The 26,305-nt window shown below is 43.8% G+C and overlaps 1 non-coding gene and 1 pseudogene across 1 annotated transcript; both read right to left on the bottom strand.

Annotated features, from left to right (window-relative positions):
* Positions 1-26,305, bottom strand: part of LOC131335363 (U11/U12 small nuclear ribonucleoprotein 59 kDa protein-like) — a 31,707-nt pseudogene that overhangs the window by 2,167 nt on the left and 3,235 nt on the right.
* On the bottom strand, positions 12,561-12,668 carry LOC131308697 (small nucleolar RNA snoR100). The gene has a single exon (XR_009194531.1). It is a non-coding gene; the product is annotated as a small nucleolar RNA snoR100 (small nucleolar RNA).

Below are 26,305 nucleotides of genomic sequence, written 5' to 3'. Positions count from 1 at the left end.
GGACAACCCCCCTAGGATAGGTAATCAAATTATGGGCATGAGTCCACACGAGCTTAGATACAGTAGAGAGAGATGTAACACTTACGTTGTATAACTAGAGTGAATTTTGCGATCCCAATGTTTTCGTCGTAAATTCCCTAATATTTCTTAAGGAGAAAAAGTGAAAAATGTAACGCACCAAAACTCTAGAGCTGTGGAGCTTTCGCAAGAGAACTGTGTAACAAATTGGACAGCAAAAAGCTTCTAGATATGTGTTTCAAATGAGTAACTAGAAACATATAACTCTAAACAGTGTTTTCAAATAGAAGCTTACCCAACTGTGACGACTTAGGACTCGTTGTGTACCTTCCTCGTACATGGAAAATCCCAAGTAATATAGGATTGAACAGAATATTGTGATATCATAAGTTTCATGAACAAAATACCACAGGAAGCATACTTAACTTCCTCAGTAGATAGCGAAGTGAAAGACAAACCAATTGACAGTGTCTGTGTCTAACACTTGCACCCGAATTTAATTTAACATAAGAACACTTGGGCTTCTTGAATGACTGTTAAGATTAATCTATCAGTGAAGAAACACCAATACGCAGTGATGCAACAGGAGCCCTAATGACCATATTACCTTTAACAGAACACATGTATTTATCTGGAATGACATGACATGAACAATGCAGTTAAATCCTCTATTTATCTATTTCAGGTTATATTTTTCGTGTCTAATAAGCAATTGAACCAGTTTTGTAAATCCCTGAGTTTAACCAGAAATTGACACCTTAGATACTTCTGAACAGTAAAAAAAATATGTATACAAGAATCTCAAAATCAGAAGTTCAAGCACAAGTCAAACGTATACAAGTAATCATAGTGACAACATGCATGAATTTCACACCTTGTTTTTTCAACTTCTGGATTCTGATAGACCGCAATTCTTGCAACTTCTCCACAATCAATACTTGCTCAAGCTGAAGCACATGATATAGTTTTTTTTTTTTGATAATCAACACATGATATAGTTGCATTACTCAAAATTGAAAAATAGGAAACAACATCAAAAGCATGCACAAATGGAAATTTAAAAGAGCATGATAGGGATTACAACACCACAAAATGGACATAGCATTATCTAATTGACTATAGCATAGTTAGTCCTTCACTTCCCAATGAAACGCGCCAAATAATGACGTCACTAGAGTGATCACCTCAAAACGAGGCCTTTTACATCAAAAGTGCATGCTTAGTCTTATCTCTATACCCCCTCCATCCTATCCCCTTCCCCTCAACAACAGTATTTCTCTTTCTAAAGAAGTTTTGAAATCAAAAGAAACTTTATTATTTAGTAACAATCTCGCTAAACATTTACACTATGTAGCACGGACACGCGACACAACACGGACATGACATGTAAATTTAAAAAATTGGAGGACACGACACGTGAGGGGACACGTTTTGAAAACCATGTATGTACACAATTATATGAATAAAAACTAAAACAAGGCTCTAATTGTAAATGTGCAACACCACATATACTTTAAATTTTATTCATCATTATGTCATCCACAAAAGTATTTCAACAAAAAGCATTTCATTACTTGTGTATCTTCCTAAACAATAAACTATCATCCGTCACACAAAAAATACAACTTTCCCAAGTTTTAATACTATTTCATTTATTGCCCCTGACTTGTTTTCCAAGTGTCCGGAGTATTTTTTCAAGTGTCCCCAAAGTGTCCAACCAGAAAACGTTGGGAAAAAATAGGACACTTTGAATTTGAGTGTCGGGCACTTGTCTGGAGAGTGTCAGTGTCTGACACCGGTACGTGATATCTGACGAAGTGTCCCTGCTACATAGCATGATTCACAACTCAAATGTAGGATCAATTGTCCAAATCCTAACTGGCAGAGAAGGAATGAGACGAATCACACAAGAGGGTACATTGTAGACACCCCATTTGGTAGTCAGTAATGCTCAGGCCTCCTGCCAAGCGGCTACCCGATGATGAGAATGTTGTTTTTGATTATGATTGCTAACAAGAGGTGATCTTGATGCATAGATGTTCAAGGATAACTTTTCGCCGTTTTTGTTTTAAATCGCATCAAAATATTTTATTGAGTCACAAACCTTTTTAACTCTTTTTCAAAATAGTGTTGTGTTCCATGTTGAGATATTTTCCAAATGTGTGAGCCTCTTATATCCATCAAATAATTTATTTTTAGCCTTCCAACATTCAATTTTCAGCCCAAATCGTCACTGTTTTTTACCCTGAAATCAGCCCTAAACGCATCAAAACAAACCCGAACCAGACATGGTTGAATCAGGCCTGCCTGGGTGTGGGCTACCTAGCCTAGTGCTTGAGAGTCGCCACCCGGATTTTTAAGATCGTTGGATCCGAGAAACTGAGAATTTGTTTTAAAAAAATGATAAGGCTTTTAGTCCCATGAAACCTTGAAATCTTGGATTCGGGGGAAGCACCCCGCTTGCCCCACGCGGAGTCAGTCTCTACTAAGCATTTTAAAAGGGGAGTTCGAAATCACTTGAAAAACTTAACTTCGTTAAACAAATACGGGGAAGGGGGAAACAAATAAGTAAAAGGGATTTAATCTAACATGTTGGTGTACTTAGGGTGCAAAATGTATAGTATGAAATGGATAATCATGCATAAAATGAAATTATGGAACACATCAAAAAACATTACTGTAACTTAAAACACCGCGCGACAGAATGGTACACCATGCGGTATAACTAATGTACCACGCCGTACATCATGTTCTAGGACATTTTTGGTTTTATGTTGCAGAATGAACCATGGGCTTAGAAAATGAGTTTATGTTTGTTACGGATACTACTGAAAAATAGTTTTAAAAGCCTTTTAGGTTTATCTCAACATGTGGTGGAATACTAAGGACTTCTCTATTTAAAAAAAAAAGAAAAGGGTTTTAGAGGCACAAAAGAGTCTGAAAAATGATTTTTAACATAAAAAATTGTCAAATGACGAGCCAAGATGCTTCTGACTTCACAGGTACTGGTGAACCCATAAGTTAGAAACCAAAGCGCTACGCGGTGTTTCTTAGTGTGCCATGCGGTGCAGTACACAACCGCGCGGTACACTGAGTCCAATGCAGTTTACGATTTTTGGTAATTTTTGAACGTAAAGCTTGTTTGAGGCTTAGTCCCAGTATGTAAGAGACTAGGGGAGTCTCATAAGGTCCCCCTCAGTGCTAAAACAAGGTTTAGCCCATGGAGAAGTATTTCTTTTACCTTTTGCTAGGCTTGACAGTGCTTGTGGATGGAAGAATGACTATGGGTTGGGTTGAGATGATTGGGGAAGGGTTTGAGGGTGATGTAGACTGAAATGCTTGAACTTAGGATAGGATTTCGAGAAATTAATGAGATTTTCGGAGTAAAAATGTATAACCAGGAGTGATTGTTCAGTGTAATAGTAGGTGAAAAAACCCTGGCCTTATTCGTTTCCAAATTTAACTTTGTTTTTCAATCATTCGTTTCCAAATTTAACTTTGTTTTCCAATCATTAACCTATATCTTTCTCCAATTATTAATTTCATTTCTCTCTTTATCTCTCTCTACTCATTACCCCTCTCCAATCATTACCCTATTTCTCTCTCCACCCACTACCAATACTAAAATACCCAAAGTTACCAAACGAACAAGGTCCCTGTCTTTTGACTCTTTTGGGGAGTTTTGGTCCAATTTATAGTGGTTCTCTTGAGTGGAGCTGATGATGGTGGAGTGATACAATGGAGAAGAATCTCTATCATCGTCCTTCTGCTCGCATCGTCGCCGCCTGACACCCAGGATCTTTGACCGAGCACGACTGACAATGTATTTGCAGTTGTCAGGAATCATTTAAAGTACCCCGCAGCACATCAGAGTACCGCACGGCGGAGTAATTTAAGATGTGCCGCGCGGTTGATCATATTGTGCCGACTGCCGCACGGTATCTTGGTTCAGGGGAATGAATTTCCTAAGGCTCTAGGGTTTTGGAGGTTCACACGTCAAGCCTTTAAGGTATTTTTCCTTTATTTCATCATCGGGAAGGCACCCAAGTCAAAACTTAAAGATAAAGATTGGGGTGTCTACATTGGGCCCAGAAAAGGGCTAAAGCCGGGTCGGCTCTAGTACTGCTTTGACGTCATTTGTGTTTTCATGCCTCAAACTCCGTGTTTTCAGTGTTTTTCTGAGTCCCACATCGAAAACTTAAAAGGTTTTTGTATCCGGAAAAGGCCTATTTATACCCCTTCCCTCCATAGCATTCAACTCGTTAAGTTCACTGCTTGAGAGCAGGCTAAGGTTTCTTAGCTAGCACTCGAGCATAGTAAAGTTTTCTCTACGCTGTTAGGCTGCCGAGAGGCATTGTGCATCAAGATTGCCTTTGAGAGGGCAATCTAGTTCTAGTTTTTGCTCAATTCCTGAGGGCAGTCCACTTGGTCTTTAGGAGTCAAGGTATGGTGCTTGTCTTTATTTTCTTTATTATTTAGTTAATTTTTGCATGTTTAGGCTCCATTTGTTTTGATGTAAAATGTTCTACAAGGTACAATGTTTTCCATATAAAATATTTTTTCAAAAAACAAACTTTAAACTTTTATTTTTCGGTGTTTTGTTGGCACATGAAAAATATTTTTCAAAACAATGGTTATCCAAATGTCTTGGGCAAATTTTGTTTTGTTTTGTTTTTTTTTTTGATTTGCAAATTTTGGTATTTTGTTGACATTTGAGAAATCATACAAAGAAAGGCCACAAAACAATCAAATCTCAGTGGCACCATTTTCAGAAATCGAGAAAATAGTGTAGAGAGAGAAAGGGGCTTAAACGATGGGATTCAATTCAGAGAGAGAGAGAGAGAGAGAGAGAGAGAGAGAGAGAGGGAATTGAACGTGGGTCAGGATTGACAATAGAGGAAACTAAGCAGTGAGAATTGTAGTAGAAGGCAGCGGGTTCATTTTGGAAAATAACTTACAGAAAATTTAAGGGAAAGTCATTTTCATCCAATTAATGGAAAATGTTTTACATCTTAAATGTTTTTCTCATTTTTTATACAACCAAACACTGGAAAATGGGTAAAATATTTTACCGAAAAACATTTTATGCCCAAACTAAAAGAGCCTTAATTTATTCTAGTTTTGTTTTTTTCATAGTTATGTTTCATGTGGTAGTGTAGTTGTCAATCACGCAAGATGACCATTTTGTCCTTTATGCATACTTAGTTAATCACCTGCATAGTTAGTTTTAATTTGTCATTACTTTGTCCGTATGATCACTTGCACATGCATCCACACATAGTCATTATGCTGTCCACATGCATATTTACCGTTTTATCCCTGTCGTTATGTTGTCCGTATGCATAGTAGTTATGCTTTTCATGATGTTATGTTGTCCGCATACCATGCATTTTCCCAATTTGCAGCCGTAACGCTGCCCGTTTTGTCCCAGCATGTCGAATGATTGTTTTTCCCTGCATGTTACACATCAGCATATCAACATGATGCTTATTTAATTAGTTGGTTTGCCCTTATGGTCTATCCATGAGTAGCCAGTCAATACATGTGGTTTCCTAATCGGGTTACTTTCCTAATTTGGCCCGGTTTTCTAATTTGTAAAGTTTCCTAATCCGGTTACTTTCCTAACTTAGCCTGGTTTCCTAATTTGGAAAGTTTTCTAATCCGGTTAAGTTTACAATTTTATTTAGTTTTCTCATTCTTCCTGTTGCATGTTAGTTCAAAGTTCAGTTTAGTCCTCGTTCGGCCCTTTCATGCATGTTTCCTATTTCTCTTAGTCACATATTTAGTTCAATGTCTTCTGTTGCATGCACCTGTTCAATTTTGGCCTTTGCTATGCTCATTAGTTTTAGGGTAACTTCCCCTAGAAGTAGGGACCCTTTTCGGCATTCGCAACAGCGGATTGATCAGTTTATGTGCTAGTTTAGACCTAGGACCTTGTGAGAACCTAAGGATGTCTATTGAACATCACCTGTGGATACGAGATAATAATGAGTTGTTCATCTCTGGGCCCTCATCCATAAGTTGCATGCTTTTGCTTTCTTTTTTGTGTGTTGCATTTGATGGAGGTAGTTTTCAAATAGTTTTTCCCTCTTACAAAAAGACCCTTTTTTTTTACATGTGTTTACTAAAACCTACCAATCCGTTTGCTTGCATTTAGGATAGAGACAATTTGAACCAATGGTGATGACTGATGAGTAGAGGCCAATCATCGGATTGGACAGAATGGGTGCCTAACACCTTCCTACTCGGTACCTTAGCCCCCGAACTCGTCTGTGGTGATGCAAGGATCAAGCCTTTCCATAAGAGTCATTTTTGGTTCTTGGATCTAAACCAAGTGGCAACTCTGAGTTTTGTTGAGTGCTTGTTTAATAGAAAGTATTTGACAGTGTTGTGACAGTCATCGTGTTTCAGTAAAGTCTACCGACTCTACCCACACATGCCAATTCACGCGAGCACCCCTCCCTCGCCGGGGGCGGCTGCACTCACATAAAGTGGTACACACCTTTGTCAACTATAGATTCTACTAAAGTATCAATCTACAATACGTATACTTACATCTGAATCACATTTTATAGCAATGTTTTCTATTGATTTTTGAAAGTGCGAAATCCGAGCAGTGGTCATATACAACACAACATAAATCAAACATGACAATGCAAGGTAAGTGGATGGGTTAATGATAGGAGAGGCCCTTCACTTGCATGGGATAGTAAAGCTGCTCCAATATAGCAATATCTACTAAAAAACCCATTATTAAAACTATCAAGGAATTCAATCCCATATGGCTTGGATTTGAAATAGGTGATCACCCAATACGATATTGGACCCTCTCCACCTAATAGCTTAAACTTTTGGGTTGGATATAAAGTTTCCACATAGTATAAGAGCAGGACCAATTCTACCCCACATAATAAAAATTTACAATCCACACCCCAGGATGACAGGCCCAACAAAAAGATACACGATGTCAGACCCAAAAGAGGCTACACGTTACAAACCTCAAAAGCTGCACATGAGGGGGATGTTAAGGAATTTAATTCCGCATTTCCTGGGTTTTGAAATAGGTGATCAATTATTATAACATTGGAACCTATCCACCTAAAAGCTTAAGCTTTGGTGTTGTATTTAAAGATTTCAGGAAAATTTCTTAGACTTAACCAAACTATAGCTTGCAGATATGAGAAGTACTGCAGAACATACAGACTAGTTAACAATAATCCCAGTAGAATAACTGTCTAACCATTACAAACAGTTTTTTCCACAGCTGATTCACAATATTGATAAATCCAAATTAACAATAATATGGCCATAGCAATGGAACAGACATATAAATGAAACCACCTGCTGCACAAGCCAATTACTACAGCTAACGAAGTACCTAGTTCAAGTTGAAGTTCCCACAAGGACGGAAGAAAGGCAAAGATGTATGAATCACAACTGGAACAGTGTTACAGCAAAAGGTAGAAAAAAATATGTCCCACATAGAGCCAGATGCTGAGAAAATGATGTGCAGATGAATCTGGGAAGTGCAATGAGGCCATGCTTCGTTGAAAGCAAGAATGCATCTACGATGTCTGACAAGGATAACAGATCATGTCTTCTCTAAGCAATGCTAGAAAACCATACCAATATACTTCCCATATACAAATCACGAAATTTTAAACTCATATTAACAGCTGCAATAACTATGAACATACAATAAAGCACGTTCTTGTAATTCTTACCTCAGATTGTAAATCTTTTTCTCATCTTTTGCTTTTAGTTTTGCGATTTCTGTCATCTTTTCCACCTGCAGAGAGACACACCTCAGCTATTTAATTAAGCATGTGCATGCGACAATATGATTATCATTGCCATATCAACCCTGTGGAGAATCAGTTGCAATTGTTTTATGACCAAGTTTTAGTTCTCCAATTTCTAGAGATTAGAACTTATAGGTGATATTATATTGCTTACTACTATGAATTAAAATAACTTTCTTATGTTGTTTAACATTCTAAATAGCACTCTGTGAACAATAACAGAGGCTGATGGTAAACAGAAAAAATGAAAATCCAAAGAGGAGAAGAAAAGATAGGATTGGGGATCACTCCTAGCCTCCTAGGAGCCTAAAGCATCACACTTAACAGAGATATAGGATTGTAAAGATTGATGAGGATAACTGGTTAACTGAACTTTTGGACAACACCAGGGCCTTGGATAACTGGTTAACTGAACTTTTGGACAACACCAGGGCCTTAAGAAAAGCAGTGCTGATGAATAATGATATCCAAAAATGAACACCTCAAATCTAGCTACATACATTAAATTATGCTTTTCATAACTTTAGAATCTTGGTACTAATCAAAAGGCACAATAATAAAGGGACAAAAACAACAAAAGACATCTAGTTCATACAAATATGTAACTAAATAATGTACCGAACTATTGATGATAAGACAATGTTTTTGTCAAATCATAAATCTATATTTGTAAGCTACAACGATTTCCTTTTCTCCAGCTACAAAAGTGGATGATTCTTGATTCAAAATCAATCTTTAAAAAATCATGACTAATTGCTGAAATCTTATTAGTCATTACTTTCACATGTCTAGCCAGCTTTCTTGTAACTACGGCCCTGTTTTTGTCTCACTTGTGTGGGAGATTTTTAGAGTATCAGTTTTTCTATTTTTTTCCTTAAAAGACTTGAGATATGTTGTAAATGTGTTTGATCCAACTTTTGTTACAAGCTAAAATAAAAGCTCAAACTCTTCAAGTTAAATAAACTTTAGAATAGCTTATTGTCTTATATGTCTAGATATACCTCAAAGATAAAGAACTCTTGAAACTAATAAAAAGCAACTCATACTTGTTTTTACCAGCTTTAAATAAGGAAATTAAATATAAATTATAGCTTAAAACAATCTCACTTTTTTGGGTCAAATAAGTTGAAAAAACTAAATAAGGGATTACTCAGAGTTGATATAAAAAAAACTTTTCATTAGCATCTTCTAAGAAGATCTGTTAGATAAGTTGGCTTATAAGAGCTAGCAAACGGGGCCTGAGGCATGTTATTCATAAAATTTGTTGGGATTAAACGCGGAAGCACCCAAGAACCGAGATTCAAACACAACCACAATCGCAACCAATGGAAGTACGATGAAAAATAAAATAGACAGAGACACGCAAGATTTACGTGGTTCAGCAATAACACGCCTACTCCACGGAGAGGATCCCATTCTTTCACTATGAGAATTTTCTGTACAAGTACACTTGAGTATGAAATAACCCACACCCAACCCTTATACACTCACTCATACAAGAACACAATCTCACCAAGTACAAGACTTGACCCTTGCACACACACTACTCTAATATACACTGCCGTAATTGATTTACACAACACCAAAAAACCTTGGGTTAAAGCATGGAAAAAACAAACCAACTAATGACCCTTAGCCATTAATAGCCATGCATGAAACCTGCCAACAAAAAACAATTACCCAAACTTCCCATTCAAAATTCCCGTGCAAGTAACTGGGAATTTGACCCAAACCCATCAATCTTCACCTTGGTGAAAATTCCATGCATCACCGTGCCACCACCAAGCCTTGAAAAATGATAGCTACACATACTGAATCCAAATTAAGGTCCAACAATTTGATCCAAACCACACGGCCAATACACGTGTAGCCGCCCCGTGCCATGCAATAATCATCAATTGACACTAGAGTAGAACCTCGACCCGTCCACTCCACCAACAGGATTTACACTCTCACAAATATTGGCAACTTGGAAACATGACTTTGTCTTCGCCGCAAAAGACTCACACCTTGGGTACCCATTTCCTTGTGCACACCATTTCCAAACCTTCATCGAGTAAACAATTTTGCCAATCAACCGATACAACCTTTGCACTTCTCTCCTTTCATTAGGACCTTACTGCCGCGTTTGATTTTCATGGCTCCACCTCCAGCAAAATACCTGCACCCAATGGAGTCCATCCGGCTAAGTGAAATTAGATTCCTTCGTAACTTTGGGATAGAAGCCACATCACCCAAAGTACGAACCGCTCCATCAAACATTTTTATCTTTACATTCTGAAAACCTCGAATTTCACATGGAGTTCCATCGCCCAAAAATAGCGACCCACCATCTTTTTCTTGAAATGTATCAAAAAATTCTTTCTTAGAGCAAACATGCATAGTGCAACCCGAATTTGAAATCCACTCATCACAAGAAAAAGTGTTTATACCTTCAAAGATTGTGAGAAGATCTCCATCATCCACTACCGCCAAAGAACTACCACTCCAAGCATCATCACATTTCTTCCCTTTGTTCTTGCGCAAGGGACAATCGCGCTTCACATGGCCAAATTCTCTGCAACTGTAGCATTGTACACCCCTTCCTTTGGAACTAGACCCAGACCTGTTGTTTCCTCCACATTTACCATCAGATGTCCTTCCCCGATTCTCACTTTGAACAGCAAGTGCCGAATTTTCTCCACCCTCAAAACTTGATTTTTTCTGAGTAAAATGAGAAACCAATGTCGACAGCACCTGCTCCAAACTCACTATATCTTTCCCGTACAAGAGAGTCGTCACCAAAGTATCATATGAACTCAGAAGCGAAGTACTCCCTCCGTCCCAAAATGTTTGGATTTTTTGGGGATTCTAACCATTTAAGGAACACCATGATTACAAATTAAAAGGAAATGAATTTCCTAAAATACCCCTGATGTGTGGGAAATTATTCGCGGCAACAAGTTCTTTGCTCAAAATCAAAAAGCTTTCTAGAAGGCTCTGAAAAAGGCAGGAGTTTCAAAAAAAAAAAAAAAAGGCAGGAGCTTTTGTTGTGCAGTTCAGTTTGAATTCCTTTTTTTTTCTTTTTAAAGTTGATAGTGACTTAGGGGAAAAGGGCAAAATAGGAAATGAACTCAATGATACCCATTAAAAAGTCAAAATGGACAAATATATTGGGACAACAAAAGATGGAATCATGGGCCAAGAAATGGGACAGAGAGTAAGAAACAAAAGGGCCTTGTCATCCTCTTCCATATTCACATCGATTTTTCGCAGCTGATCCAAATAACCATTGAACACGTTCATGTGCTCCATGAGGTTCCCGCCTTCCTCCATCTTCAGCTTATACAACTGTCGCTTCAAATGTAACTTGTTGGTCTCTTTGCAGGGTAGAGCTTTTCCAACTTCTCCCACAAGGCCGATGCCAAATCCTCATCCATAACATGGTTGATAATATTATCAGCAACACAGAGCCGAATAGTGCTCACACATTTCGACTCCAACTCCTCCCATTCATCATCTTTCATCATCGCCGGCTTCACATCATTTCCCTTCAACACCCTAGCCAACCGTTGTTGAACAAGGATATCCTTCACCCTCCTTTGCCATAGGGTAAAGCTACCGCTTCCATTAAACTGCTCAAGAGAAAACTAAGGTTGATCATTGCCTTCATTGTGGATGTAAAGGAACCCAAATCTCAAACACCGGTCAAGAACCAAGCCGGCTCTGATACCACTTGTTGGGATTAAACGCGGAAGCACCCAAGAATTGAGATTCAAACACAACCACAATCGCAACCAATGGAAGTACGATGAAAAATAAAATAGAGAGAGACACACAAGATTTACATGGTTCGGCAATAACATGCCTACTCCAAGGAAAGGATCCCGTTCTTTCACAATGAGAATTTTCCGTACAAGTACACTTGAGTATGAAATAACCCACACCCAACCTTTATACACTCACTCATACAAGAACACACTCTCACGGTCTCACCAAGTACAAGACTTGACCCTTGCACACACACTACTCCAATATACACTACCGTATATTGATTTACACAACACCAAAAAACTTTGGATTAAATAGAGCATGGGAGAAGAGTCCAGAAGCTTGATAATTACTTGGAGACCTTTGATATACCCAAGCATGGAAAAAACAAACCAACTAATGACCCTTAGCCATTAATAGCCACCATGCATGAAACCTGCCACCAAAAAACAATTACCCAAGCTTCCCATTCAAAATTTCCATGCAAGTAATTGGGAATTTGTACCAAACCCATCAAAATTTTGGCTTCCTTGCTGAATATCAACTATAAAACGTGCATGTGTTTTTTGCAGTGGCAGAGGCACCTTGGGCCCAGTGGGATCCCCCAGCCCCCACTCAACTCTTTTTTTATTTACCAAGTTTTGTATTGTTTTATAAATTGGTTTCAAAAACTATTTTTTATTTGATCACTTTAATACACTTTGTATTATCATTTTATTTCGCAATTTTTTTATTTCAAATATTACAACAATTCCTTTACATTGATGAAATGAGAAGTCTAATGTAAAAAATAGCCACCACTTATCATTTGAAACTCTCTAATACAACAACATAACATAACCCATCTAGTCCCCAATCATTGGGGGTATGGGCGGGGGATGATTGGAGACAGACCTAACATTTGGCAATATATGCACAAAGTGGCTGCTCTCAGAATACCACTAAAACAGTGGCCCCCCTAAACCTCCAAGAACCGAGGAGTTACAAGGACGTTTTGTTGTAAAATCATGCCCCCAAATCAAAGCCAAATGGCATCAGAGAGGGCAGGCCTAGAGACCCAAATCAATCTATGTGCACATTACCATGCAATACAAATTATTTATATTTTTGATGTTTGTCTTGTTTCTTGTCTCTTTTAATAGAACTCACAATGCAATACAAATTGGAGGTTTAGGGATAATATTTTATAAAAAAGAAAAAAAGTATATATTTTTTAATTGGATCAAGATTGCTAAATATTGACATTTTAGTTATTGTGTATTGAATTGCTTTCAAGCAATTGGTTTGTTTGGATAATTTATGTTATTACTACCTTATCTTAGTAAATATGTTACTCCCTAGGGATGGCAAAGTGAACCGAATCGATGGGTACCCGAACCGTAACTGAAATTTTTCCCCAAACCATACCTGAAAAATTCCCCACGGGTATGGTCTATGATGCACCGACACCGACACTGACACGGACACGGGGACACGAGAATTCTAAAAAAATGGGGACACGGACAAGGCAGGGAACACGCAACGTGTATATTTATATATATAAATAAATAAATAATTATAGTTTGAAACCCAAATTTTTTTTAAAATTACAATTTGGCCCCAAATTTTTAAAAAAAAATCAGTTTGACCCCCAAAATTTTAAAAAATTACAGTTTGGCCCCTGTTGTGTCCCCAGCTGTGTCTCAACTGTGTCCCCCTAAAAGATTATATATTAAATTATGGGACACGTCCCGTACGTGTCTCCGTGTCCGACACTGCGATACTTCGATCTCTAGAGGTGTCGGTGCTTCATAGGGTACGGTTGAGGCCTTGGATAACCGAACGGGTATCAGTTCGGGTATGGTTTAGCAGATCCCCGAACCGATATATATATAGTCCAGTGGTTGAAGTGCATATATGTCCATAAATTTAGGGACCAAATTGTTACATGTGTTAAGGTTTAAGGGCCTGGAGCTATGATGCACCGACATGGACACGGACACCAAAACCGACACCGGGACACAGGAATTCTAAAAAAACGGGGACACGGACACGGCGGGGGACATGCCACGTGTATATTTATTTATTTATTTATATATATAAATAAATAATTAATTATAGTTTGGCACCCAAAAATTTTTAAAAAAATTACAATTTAGCCCCCAAATTTTTAAAAAAAATTGCAGTTTGGCCCCTGCCGTGTCCCCATCGGTGTCCTCGCCGTGTCCCCTTGAAAAATTCAAATTAAATTATGGGACACGCCACGTGGCGTGTCCCGCACGTGTACCCGCGGGGTCCCCGTGTCCGACACTGCGATACCTCGACCTCTAGAGGTGTCGGTGCTTCATAGGCCTGGAGTGTGATAACCCTTTATTTATAATTAATTAGAGTTACAATTAACAGCACACATTCATACCTTAAACCCACCCATCCTTTCTTCTGCATTGCAGAGAACCCCTCACGACCTCACCGCCGCTCGTTGTCCCCTCTCTCTCTCTCTCTCTCTCTCTCTCTCTCAATCAATCACACAGACTGATAGACATGAGACACCCCCACCCACCTTCTCCAAAGTCGTCAAGCAAAATATTCAGTCAAACACACAGATCGAAGGCTCCGAAGATCGGCCACTCTGGCGACATCCAAACATACGTACTCCTCTCTCTCTCTCTCTCTCTCTCTCTGTGTTACTCCCTCTTCTCTCATCAATCAGAACCCACCCAAAAAACTTGAACGTTGAAAATTTTCAGATCCGCCCATAACGGTTGTCATTTGGTTCGGGGATTACCCGAACCCCAAATGGTTCAGTTATGATTACTTGTTGCTCTCCCCGTTCGGATATCGGGGCGGATATGGGTAGGGGTTCGGTTTCAGGGATCGGATACGGAATTCCCCATATCCGCCTCGAGCGCCCTGATTGTCATCCCTATTACTCCCTCCGTCCACTTTAAATGTCCCCTACGGAAATTCGGGCAATTTCAAACCTCAAAAAAAATATTTATACATATTATTTTTTTAAAATTTCTTACACCAAATTAAAGTGCTCATGGAGTACTTTAAGTTGGTGTAAGAAAATGAAAATAACAATATGTAGAAACATTTTATTTATTTATTTATTTTTATTTATTTATTTTTATTTATTTATTTTTTTTTTGGGGGGGCGGGGGTTGAAATTGCATGGATCCCGTAAGGGACATTTAAAATGGGAAGAAGGGAGTAGCTTTTTTATTTTTCAGCACAAACGTTCTTTAATTATCTTGACATTATTTATTACGATTTTTTTTTATTGAATTGTGTTTAAAAGTTGCCCCCACTACTATTAATTCCTAGCTACGCCACTGTGTGTTTTGTGCGTTTGAGTGTAGAACAATAGATGAGTAGCTTGAGATTTCATTGCTTAAAAGCAAACCCAACAATGAACAAAGCAACACAACAAATCCAATAAAGCAAAACAATTTTTTTCCAGAAGTTGATAAAATGAACTTGCTTTTCCTAGTCTGGGAGAACCATCACCAATATCTAGAATTGATGCATGGAAGGACGACATTAAAAAACTTTGTTACCCTCTATTTTGCAATATTATTTGTGTAGGAAAGGTCAATAGGCGTGACCGTTGACCGTTTGGCTAGCCAATGGGCATGCGACACCTGTACTCGTCCTCGCGGGGTTGACGATTTGACTAACGAACCCTAGCTCGCCACGTGGCGCCTCAGTCGCACAACACGTGGTCCCGCGCGTGGGAGCCACGCGCTACCCATAGCTTTGCAGCGTCCATGTAAGGGTCGCGAGCCCAGATTCCTCCCTTTAAGGGGAGAGTTACTCTTATTCAAGTGGATGCTTGGCGCGGTCCCAATCTAATGGAGACGATAACGCGGTAACCAAGATGCATAAAGAACTTGCCCAGACTCTTATGTCTACTCCAGCCTTTAGGCAAGACCCGAGGGGCCCCTTGAGGCTCGGCAGCGGTATTGGCGAGACCGAATAGGTCACGACCTTGCCCTACGGGAATGAAGGGGATCTAGTGGCTTGGTGGCTATAAAAAAAGAAGAGGATCTCCGCGAATAAGAGGATACGCATGCCGTCATACTCGCGGTCATCGCGATGGTAGCGACACCTCGGCGGTCAGGGGGGACAGAAGGGACACGTGTCATTTTATCAGCGCGCCACTTGGTGCCCGAGTATTAGCTCGTGTGGTCTATAAATATGAACGTCTCTTCACTGAATCCCAAGAACAAGAGCAAGAGCCAGAGATAGAGCTCATTGTGAACATTCCCTAGAGAGAGAAAGTTGGTGAGCACTGATTTTAAAGGAGGTCTTATCCTCTTTCAGGGGCTTTATTGTCTTTCCTCATTGGGATCTCTGGGTTTGGATCACCACTGTCTACCCTCTCTATTCACCCCTGCTCTCTTCTTCATCCTTTTAGATCACTCCTCCCATTAATTTCCATAGACTATTCTAACCTCTCCGGCACATCTATTCCTAAGGGATATTTGCCCACTCATAAATCGGACCTATCCCACATTGGCGACTTTGCTGGGGAGGTTGCTAAGTTTATGGTTAGCCTAAGAAGTGGTCTAGAAACCCCAACTATTCAACAACCTCCAAATCGCACAGAGGTGGCCATGGCAGAAAATCTACCCAATACCGGGCCGATCTTGGCCGAGGGCGATGGATCCTCTACTCAGGGAGGAGACGCCACCATGGAGGTCCTCCAGGCTGTTCGAGACGGCCAGAATCAGATGATTGCTGCTCTGACCGCCCTCAGAGAGGCTATTACAGCAGCTCTGCCTACAGCACCGGCGGTACCACCAACAGTGCCGCTCACCGTAGCCCAGCCGCCTCCCGCTGCAGCAGCAAACACAGCAGCGGCAGAGCAGCAGCAGCAAATCCAGCAAACCCTGTCCAAAATCCCCCAAACCCCCAAATCGGTGGACCAGCCCCTGTTACCGGAACTGGTTCAGTCCTCCAACAGCCTCCCCAGGCCGAGAACAACGGCCAGTCTTAGAATCAATTTCTCACCGCAGCTGATGTGCAAGCCCTCCTAGTCAAAGAAAAGACCAAAGCCACTATTCCCTCCCTACCCAACCCCGATATACAACCCCCATATCCCATAGCCATCCTTTCTCTACCTTATCCAGAAGGATATACCCCACCCAAGTTCATTAAATTTGACGGAAAAGAGGGCAGCGCCCAAGAACATGTGGTTCGCTTCACCGAAACACTTGGGGCCCATTCCGGTGACCATAACCTGCGCCTTCGCGAGTTCTCAAAATCCCTTACCTCACGAGCATACACCTGGTATGTGAATCTTAAGCCTTATTCGATCGAAACTTGGGAAGAAATGGTAAACAAGTTTTACACTAAGTTCTTCCAAGTCCGCGAAAAGGTCACTACCTTGTCCCTCGTGAAGGAAACTCAATGTAACGGAGAGGATATCATTGACTACATCAAGCGCTTTCAAGACAAAGCTGTGGACTGCCACGAGCCAGTGGGCGAGTCACACTTAGTCGAAATATGCATTGACGGTATTCTGCGCGACTATCGCGTCTTCTTGGTGAACATTAAGATCCCGGCCTTCTCAGCTCTCCTTGAGGCAACTTACAACCTGCGCCATACAGTGAAGCCACCCTCCAAGGACAACTGGAAGTCTAACTGCTCTATCACAGTCGCTACTGCCTCTTCCGCCCCACAGTCGCACAAAAGGTAGGGGGGTGGTAGCGACGGTGGCGGTCACAATAAACAAAGGGATAGAGAGCCAGTTGAGGCCCCAGAATATCCTTGCAGTGTGGAAGAAGTGAAGGTGTTGGTGGAACAATGGGTCACCGACGGTGTACTCAGGTTCCCCGAGGTGGAGCACGAACCATCGCGGCAGGATCGAGAGAGTCCGAGGTACTGTGTTTACCACAGGCACATGAAGCACCCGACAAGTGATTGTTGGACTCTGAGAAGAATCTTCAAGAGAAAGCTGGAAGTCAATCAGTTGAGAGTTGGGGCCGGTCGCCCTAATGACGTGCACGGACATCCTTACCCTGAGCACGAGCAGACCGTCCATATGGCTGTCTGTTACAATTTCTTTGCTGAAGAAGATGAGTACACGGATGAAGGAGTCTGTATGACTTCCTGTTACGATCACTTGGATGAAATTGCCTCTCACGAGTAGCCAAGGGTCATCCCCGACCCTGACGCTGCAGTCAAGGTGTTGCAGGGAAGCACTAAGTTCAAAGTGTTCTATGACGCGCTGGGCTTCACAGCCGCGGCTAGAACAGAAATGACCAAGTCCATTGTGAACATCGCGGAAGTGCACCAGCAGGCGTGCATGGCTGCGGATGGCTCAGTGCCGCGAACCATCCGAGAAGGAGCCAACTCCATCACCTTCTCCGACGCGGATCGTCGCGTCACATTCTCCCACAACAGACCACTTTATGTGACAGCCCATGTCAGGAGGGTCGAGATGAAGCAGGCCTTCCTAGACGGAGGGGCGTCCATCAACATCATGCCACTCGCTACCTTCAAAAAGCTTGGAATAGCAAAGAACCGAATTGTGAAATCCTCTGTCGCAATCACTGGGTTCGGAGGAGATAAGAAGGGATCTCTGGGTTACGTGGTGGTAGACCTCGCGGTAGGCGCCATCTGCGCCGCAACGAAGTTCCACATCATCGATGCACAGACAAACTACCATATTATCCTAGGGAGGAGCTGGATGCACAAGTATGCTGTGGTCCTGTCAAGCTATCACCAATGCATGAAAGGAATCTGGGCAGGAAAGAAGGTCACGGTAGCCGCGTCGGAAAAGCCTTTTGACATGGATGAGGCACATCTGCCCGATGCAGTCTACTTCTCCGAGATGGAGGAAGAAGTAGAGGTGGTGTCGGCTAAGCCTATAGGCATCAAGATCCCAAGGTGGCAGAACATAAAGAACCGGGAAGAGGGGGTCGCGAGCAAGCGACCCGCTGCGAAAGTGGCGTCAACAGTCCCGAGGAAAGTTATTAAGATCCAAAAAGGTGTATTGCTTATGACTGTGCGCGGGGGTAACGGTCCCTCACGAGGTCGCCAGCCCCCACACTTTGATAACAGCAGAAGTCGAGCCAGACTTAGTGGATAAGCCGGAACCGGTGCCGGAATGTATGCAAGATGGTCCTAGGCCGCGGCAAGTGGCCTTGGAAGAGATAAACCTGAGAGAAGGAGAAGGATCCCCGCGGCCTGTGTTTATAAGCAAGGCGCTGGGAGGAGAAACTCGAGAGAAACTGATCGAGTTACTAAGAAAGTACGCGGATGTCTTCGTGTGGCACTATGAAGAAATGCCCGGGCTAGACGAAGGCCTGGTTTCACTCCACTTGGACATGTTCCCCAACTCCAAGGTTGTGAAGCAAGGGCATCGGAAGTACAACCCTGAGTTAGAACAGAAATAAAAGAAGAAGTTGAGAAGCTGAGAAAGGCGGGTTTTATAAAACCGATTCAGTTTCCCTCATGGCTGGCCAACATTGTACCAGTGAAGAAGAAGAACAAGCAGATTAGGGTTTGCGTGGACTTTCGCGACCTTAACAAGGCATGCCCTAAAGATGAGTTCCCACTCCCGCACGTAGACACATTGGTCGACGCTACTTCAGGTCACCAAATGTTCTCATTTATGGATGGCTTTAACGGATACAACCAGATAAAAATGGCCCCCGAAGATGCAGAGAAGATAGCCTTTCGCACCCTTCTTGGAAATTTCTACTATGTGGTGATGCCTTTCAGTTTGAAAAATGCAGGCGCCACTTACCAGCGCGTCATGACTGCAATTTTTCACGACTTAATGCACCACATAGTAGAAGACTATATGGATGACTTGGTGGTCAAGTCAAAGGAAAGCGCTGATCATTTGAAACACCTAAAAGAAGTGTTCGAGAGATGCATAAAGTTTAACATGAAAATGAATCCACTGAAATGTGCCTTTGGTGTGACAGCAGGGAAGTTTTTGGGGTTCTTGGTGCACAGGCACAGGATCGACGCAGATGAAACAAAGATAAGGTCCATAGTGGAGATGCCCGCGCCGCACTCGCAACGGTCCCTCAAGCGCTTCCTCGGAAAGGTTTCTTACTTGCGAAGGTTCATTCCAGCACTAGCAGAGATAACTGCGCCGTTCAGTGACCTGTTGAAGGGGAAGGCAGAGTTCAAATGGAGTGGCGAGCATCAGAAAGCCTTCGACAGCGTCAAGGCTGCCTTAGCCTCGCCTCAAACCATGATTGCACCACAACCAGGGAAGCCTCTCATCCTGTACCTGACATCGACGCCAAAATCCATCGGGGCACTCCTTGTTCAAGAGATAGAGGGGGTGGAGCGACCGATGTACTACATTAGTCGGAAGATTCAAGGAGCAGAGGAAAGATACACCCCAGTAGAGCGACATTGCCTGGCCCTCGTATTCACTGCTCAGAAGTTGAGGCACTACTTCCTATCATTTCCAGTACAGCTCGTCACTAAGAGCAACCCTGTGAGATACTTACTGTCACGATCGGCTCTATCTGGGAGGATTGCGAGATGGCTCCTGGCCTTGGCAGAATTCGAGATCACATGTGTTACCCCCCGAGCCATCAAGTGTCAAGCCTTAGCAGATTTTCTTGCACAGTTTCCAAGCAGATAGTGTGAACCATTGGAAGAGGCGTTGCCAGGAGATGGTTTCGAAGCTCTAGCGGCCGGTCCAAGTGAAGCGTCCTGGACGCTGAGCTTCGACGGGGCGGCAGGAGGAACACATGGTGGCACAGGTATTGTCCTTCAAAGTGATGAAGGGGAAAGAGAATACTTGTCCTACAAGCTAGGCTTCGCATGCTCCAACAACTAAGCAGAATATGAGGCTCTAGTCTTGGGGCTCTTAGCAACAAGTTTTAAAAGAATTTCACGACTGAAAATTGTGGAGGATTCAAAACTTATTATTCTCCAAACATCTGGGGAATACGCGCTGAAGGAGCCCACTCTCTCACCCTACAGGGCGATAGTACAAAAGTTAATGGGAAGGTTTGAGGCAGTGGACATAATTCACAGACCAAGATCAGACAACAGATTCCCGGATGCCCTCGCGACACTAGGGGCAAAGACAGAATTCGACGAAGAAAAAGTAACGATCGAGATCATCAGAAAGACAGAGCCATCCATCATAGGTGGGCTCGGGGCACGCCACGAGGAAGACTGGCGCGACCCCATCTTGAAGCAGTTGGTTTCCGGAAAAGGGAACTTGCCCATTGCGGAGGTGGCTCAGTTTACTGTCCTTCACGGTGAGCTATACTACCACAGACCTCAGGGGTGGTTAGCGAGATGCGTAGGCCCCGGTGAAGCGAAGACCAAGTTGCTTCAGATCCATGACAAAACTTGTGGCGAGAACGAGATCTCTCTATACTGCAGAGTTCAAAGACAAGGTTATTACTAGCCCGGCATGAAAGAAGATGCCGCGAAGGTCCTCCGCACTTGCCAAAAGTGCATGCTGTACGAGGTGGAGGCAGAGTGTTGCCTCATGGAAGAGCTAGACTGGAGACAGGAGTACATTGATTTCCTTCGTGAAGGAGCGCTGCCCTTAGATCCAAAAGAAGCAAGGAGGGTTCAACGCTGCTCTCAGCGCTACTTCTTAGAAGGGGGGCAACTCTACCGACATGCTTTAGACGGGATTCCCTTGCGCTGTCTGTCTCGTGAAAAAGCTAAAGAAGTTTTACAGAAGGTCCACGAAGTGGAACATCAGGGTTGGAGGAAACTATATGAGCACTTGATCCATCTTGGGTATTTCTGGCCTACAATGGAAGCAGACTCGAAGCGACATGTGCGTAGGTGTGCGGCTTGTCAGAAATTTGGGAACCTAGTCCACGCACCATCCGTGGAATTACACTCCATTCGCGCCCTTTATCCGTTTCATACTTGGTCAATGGATCTAATTGGTCTCATACACCCGTCATCCAGAGGAAACCAGTGGATCTTAGTCGCCACTGAGATAAGCACGAAGTGGGTAGAGGCGGTGAGCTTGCGCAAAGCTACTGGCGCAGCAGTCGCGAACTTCATTAAAGAAAACATTATTTGCCGCTTCGGTATACCCAAAGTCATCCTTTCAGATAATGGCACTCCCTTCATCAACAAGAACGTGAAGAAACTTATAAAGTCATACTCAGTGAGTCACCTCACGTCGACTCCATACTATCTCCAAGGCAATGGTCAAGCCGAGGCAACCAACAAAACCCTCATCCGTATCATCAGCAAGTTGCTGGACGAAAAAGGAGGAACATGGGCTAACCACTTGGCGATAGCACTATGGGCTTACTAGACCTCTCATCGTAAAGCCACGCGGGCCAGTCCTTTCAGTTTAGTCTACGGGGCAGAAAATGTTCTCCCCGCGGAGTTAAGCGTGCCATCCGCAAGGCTAGCCCTCGCGGCGAAGGTGACACAAGAAGAAAGAAGGGCAGACCTGGAGGCCATAGAAGAAAGGAGGAACACTGCCGCAAGGCATCAAGAGAAGTACTGGGAATCAGTAGCCAAGTATTACAACAAAGGGGTGGTACCGCGAGCATTTCAAGTTGAAGACTTACTGTGGAAGTCTACAACCGCGGTCATGAAGGACCTGGAGCAACCAAAATTCACTCCGAGGTGGGAAGGTTCGTACGAGGTATTCAAGGCCAGTAACAGTGGCCACTATGAGTTAGCAAGGGTCAGTGATGGTTTTAAAACTGGTCCCATCAATGCTAAGTTTATTAAAATGTACTACCCATGATGTAAGGGTATTTCTCACGTTTTCAGTTTGGTATTGTCCATGCTATCCTTAGTTCATTTATGAACAGTCTTCCTGTAAAGGATGGCAGACGAATCATGTAATGGGCAATTAGCGAAAAGTAAAGCGACAGTTGTAATATCATCTAACTATGTTCCTAAAACATAGGCATATTACGCGTAAACACTACTGCGAACATCCGACATTGTCATTACGTCACCCAAAAGTTATGACAAAAGTTACTACAAATGTTTCCCAAAGTCATTTCATTACAATGCCCAAAATAAACGAAGTAATCAACCAAAGATTTTCTTTAAAAAAGGATCAGTGTCGCAAAGGGGCACTTCAATGAGCCTCTCTCCAAGACGAGCTTCCTCAACCATGTGCTCGTCAACCTTCCTTCGCTCTTCCGCAATCTTCTCAGCCGCGGCCACCGCGCCCTATGCTCTAACAAGAGCAGCGCGAGCCTCCTCCAAGGCTACCTTTGCCCCCTCACAATGCCCCCACAATTTCTCATTCTCACACATGATCCTTGCAGCATCGAGCTCTTTATACACCCACCAGATAGCAAACCCCAATTTGTCAAAGTTTTGGACGGTGTGTCCAATGTCCTCAATCTGACTGAGGTCCAGATCACACACCTTTATGTACTCTGCAAGAAATTGTAAAGGCACCCGAGCTGCATCCGACCCATAGTCTGGCTGTAAAGGTCACGAACCTTGAAGAACGTGTAGGGGAAGCGGTCTCGAATAAAGGAAAGGAAAGAAGTCTCATCGCGAGAGAGGCGGAACTGCCCAAAGAAGGCCTCATTCGAAAGCTCCTCCACCTCGTTGGCCACAGGTGGTTCCACCACTTGTACTTCGGAATCGTCATCGGCCGCCACATGCCCGCGGCTAGAGCTAGCCTCAACTTGCTGCTGCAGAGCAGACCCCCCGGCCAGTAAAGAGCTATCCCCAACAATGCTGCCAACAACATACCCCGCCTGCGGAGTCTCAAGAGATATCAGAGAATCGTCCTGCAAATCCGCGAAGACCTCCGCGGAAGTCAGATTCGTGAGGGCCACTGCCGCATCGTGTGCCTGAAAATGCGTGGTAAGGTCGCCAGTAGGAGGAACGTTGACACGTCTGCTTAAAAGGTTTAAGGCAGCCTTTACTGCCTCTCGGCGAGAAGGCTGCGGAATGACGGCCTCCAGCGCCAATTGGTTGATGTCTGGAATCGAAAGGAGCCCCTCCGTTGGAATCCTCCGGTGGGGTATCAGACCTAAAGTATCATCATCCTCTTCGTCTTCCTCAACTACGGGGTGCATTGTGTCTACACCCAAGTTCTCACCATCACCTCTGCCACCGTCGCAACCTTCGTCGCCATCACCACCATTTTCATCCTCAACACCATCTCCTTCTTCACCATTACCCAGGTTTTCATCACCATTGTCATCATCGCTGTGGTCTTCATCATCACCGTCCTCATCACTTTGGCCTCCCTCATTGCCATCAGCGTCACTGTCCTCAACTTCCTCGCTATTGCGATCATCGCTGCCTTTGGTGTCACTATCAACTTCATCAGATTCCCCTTCAGCTAGATCAATAACCCACCTTCTTGCCTGCGGCAATGGACGTGCCGCCTGGACTGGGCTTAGAGGCGCGAGGCAGTTTAAAAGATTGACTGAGCGGAGAGGTGTCATTTATGCTGCTGTCAGACCCCCCCCCCCCGCGAGCCTCCTCATCTTCCCTCTTTCTCTTGAGCTTGCTCAAAGGGGTATGCTCCCCCCTTTTATACCTGAACGAAGAACCTACGAAGCGAAGAACATGTCAGAAAACAACAATGAGACAATGGGAAAGCCAAAAGGGGAAGAGAAGTAGATCTCACCGGCAGACACGACACTCGCAGGGGTCTCTTCAGAGCGAGGAGTCCTGCCGCTCGAACAGGGGCACCCTAAGGAAAAAAGTGAGTTCAGGGATTACAGCAAATACAAATAGCAAATACCACTAGGAAGAAACGGAGAAGTGTTGTTCCTAAGGCATACCTTCCGTAGCCGCTTCAGTTGAGGGTCTTACTGTTGCGAGGAGGCTTTCTCCTTTGCTTTCGCACGAGCCACCCTTTGCGGAATTACAGTCGAAATTGGCTCCGCAATGGTAATACGGTGGTGCTTGATGGAGCCCAGTAACTCTTCTTGCCACGCCGTCCATGCTGCCTCGCTTTTGGAGACCTCAGAGATGTGTCGCGGTGGTAAACGTCAGAAACAACCGGCACAACGGGATCACCGTGCACGTAGTTGATGAACAAATCTAAGTTGCGGCGCCAGGCCAAACGGTTGTTAGCCGTGAAGAAAGTTTCCCTGCCATTTTCCGAAAGTGTCACAACCTCGTAGCCTGCGGACAGCTCCTCCACATGAGCCCTAGTGAAGCGGCGAATACTCTCAATGTAACTTTTCAATGGCGGCGCTGGACCCGGCGCGCCCTGGTCATAGCCGATTTGCCTCGCTACCCTATCGGGGCGGTACAGCATAGAGCGTGCCCCTTCTGCGCATAACGCAGGGAGGGAACACGGGCAAGCGGCGGCAAACGCAGAAAGAGCAGAGGCAAGGATGACGGCACCCTTAGTCCGGAAATCCACGATGCATTCATCCTCAGAAAAAAAGCTGGTAAGAAGAGCACCATCTACAGGCTCAGCATAAGGACGCGGAAAGAAGCGGCCAAAGTCATCTATGCGCTTCCCCCAGGACTTGGTTGAACTGACCCCACTCCACCGCATGATCCGGGGTCGCGGTTCGTCACCCCCGCTAATATCCGCAGGGGAAGGTGCGAGACTAAGGAAGTGCTCAAAGAAGAAAGCCCTAAGAAATTGTGTATGCACCACCGATACCATGTCATAGCGCCCCATGGACCTCTCCGTATCAGCATGGACCTGGTCGAGACGGTGGAATAAAGAGCCCAAGAAGAGAGGCCCAAGCAGAACAAAGTCTCCCCTCGCGAGACTCACCGCAAGAGGAAAGACTGTATGGTTCCGTCCTTCGTAAGGAAAGTCAGGAATTACGAAAAAAGACAGCCAATAGACAAAGAAACCTGCGAGATGAAGATCTGAGCCAAGCATCTTCCCGTCGAACTTTGTTGCTTGTCTCGCCGGAGGCACGGTCCCCGGAGGGGGCAAATCCTTGAAAAAGTACCTTAACCAACAACCCCAAGACGTCTTGCCTGACTTCGATGGGGCCCGTACGGGCCCCTCTCTGTCGAAGCGAGAGCCGCACTTGCCCGCTTCCGTATACGCTCTCTTCAACCGATCCACTAGCCTCGCATCCGCCGAGGAGAGGTTCGAAGGGTCGAAAGCCACCACCCCTCTCGTACTCAGCCTCATTAGCACGGCCGAGTCCTGAAGAGTGGGGCCGCAATCTCCCCACAGAAACACAAAGGTGTGGGTGTCCTTACTCCAGCGGGAAACCATGAGATCAATGTTGATGTTGTTTTTCCGAATACTCAACTCCACAGACAAATGGACGGGTTCGAGAGCACGGGAAGCCCTGAGAATCTACACCGAGGCCGGACTGCTCAAAACCGCCTCGACCCAGTCCCGCCAATGAGCCGGCGCCTGAGAAGTGGACTCGTAGTTAACGAAGCAAGAGGGGATGTCCCTCTCTCCACTCGAAACCGCAATTCCTCCGGGAGCACTTCGGGAACAAAAGAGAGGGGCTCCGTCGGAATCTCAGCCTCCAGGACAAAAGCCTCCACCTTCCGCCAGAAGGAGTCGCTCAGACCGCCGAGGTATGGCGCCCGACGCCACTCGTTTGCAAGAAGCACTCGGATGGAAGTCTGCATTATGGCTTTGCTCCCCGATTCCACGTCATCCCTGACCATTTTGACCAAAAAAATAGGTTTGTGAAAAGGAGGGGGAAGAGAGAGAGTTGCAGTCCGGAGGAGGAGGAAGAAGAAAGTTGGGATTTTTTGGTGGAGGAGAAAGAAGAGAAAAGATTTGATCTTTTGGACAGTGGTATGATTTGTGGCTAAGTGTGGGTATTTATATCCCAGGAAGGGCCCCCAAATCT

The sequence above is a fragment of the Rhododendron vialii genome, chromosome 1a (assembly GCF_030253575.1).
Source record: "Rhododendron vialii isolate Sample 1 chromosome 1a, ASM3025357v1".
NCBI classification, from domain to species: Eukaryota; Viridiplantae; Streptophyta; class Magnoliopsida; order Ericales; family Ericaceae; genus Rhododendron; species Rhododendron vialii.
This window is presented reverse-complemented; position numbering and strand designations above follow the sequence as displayed.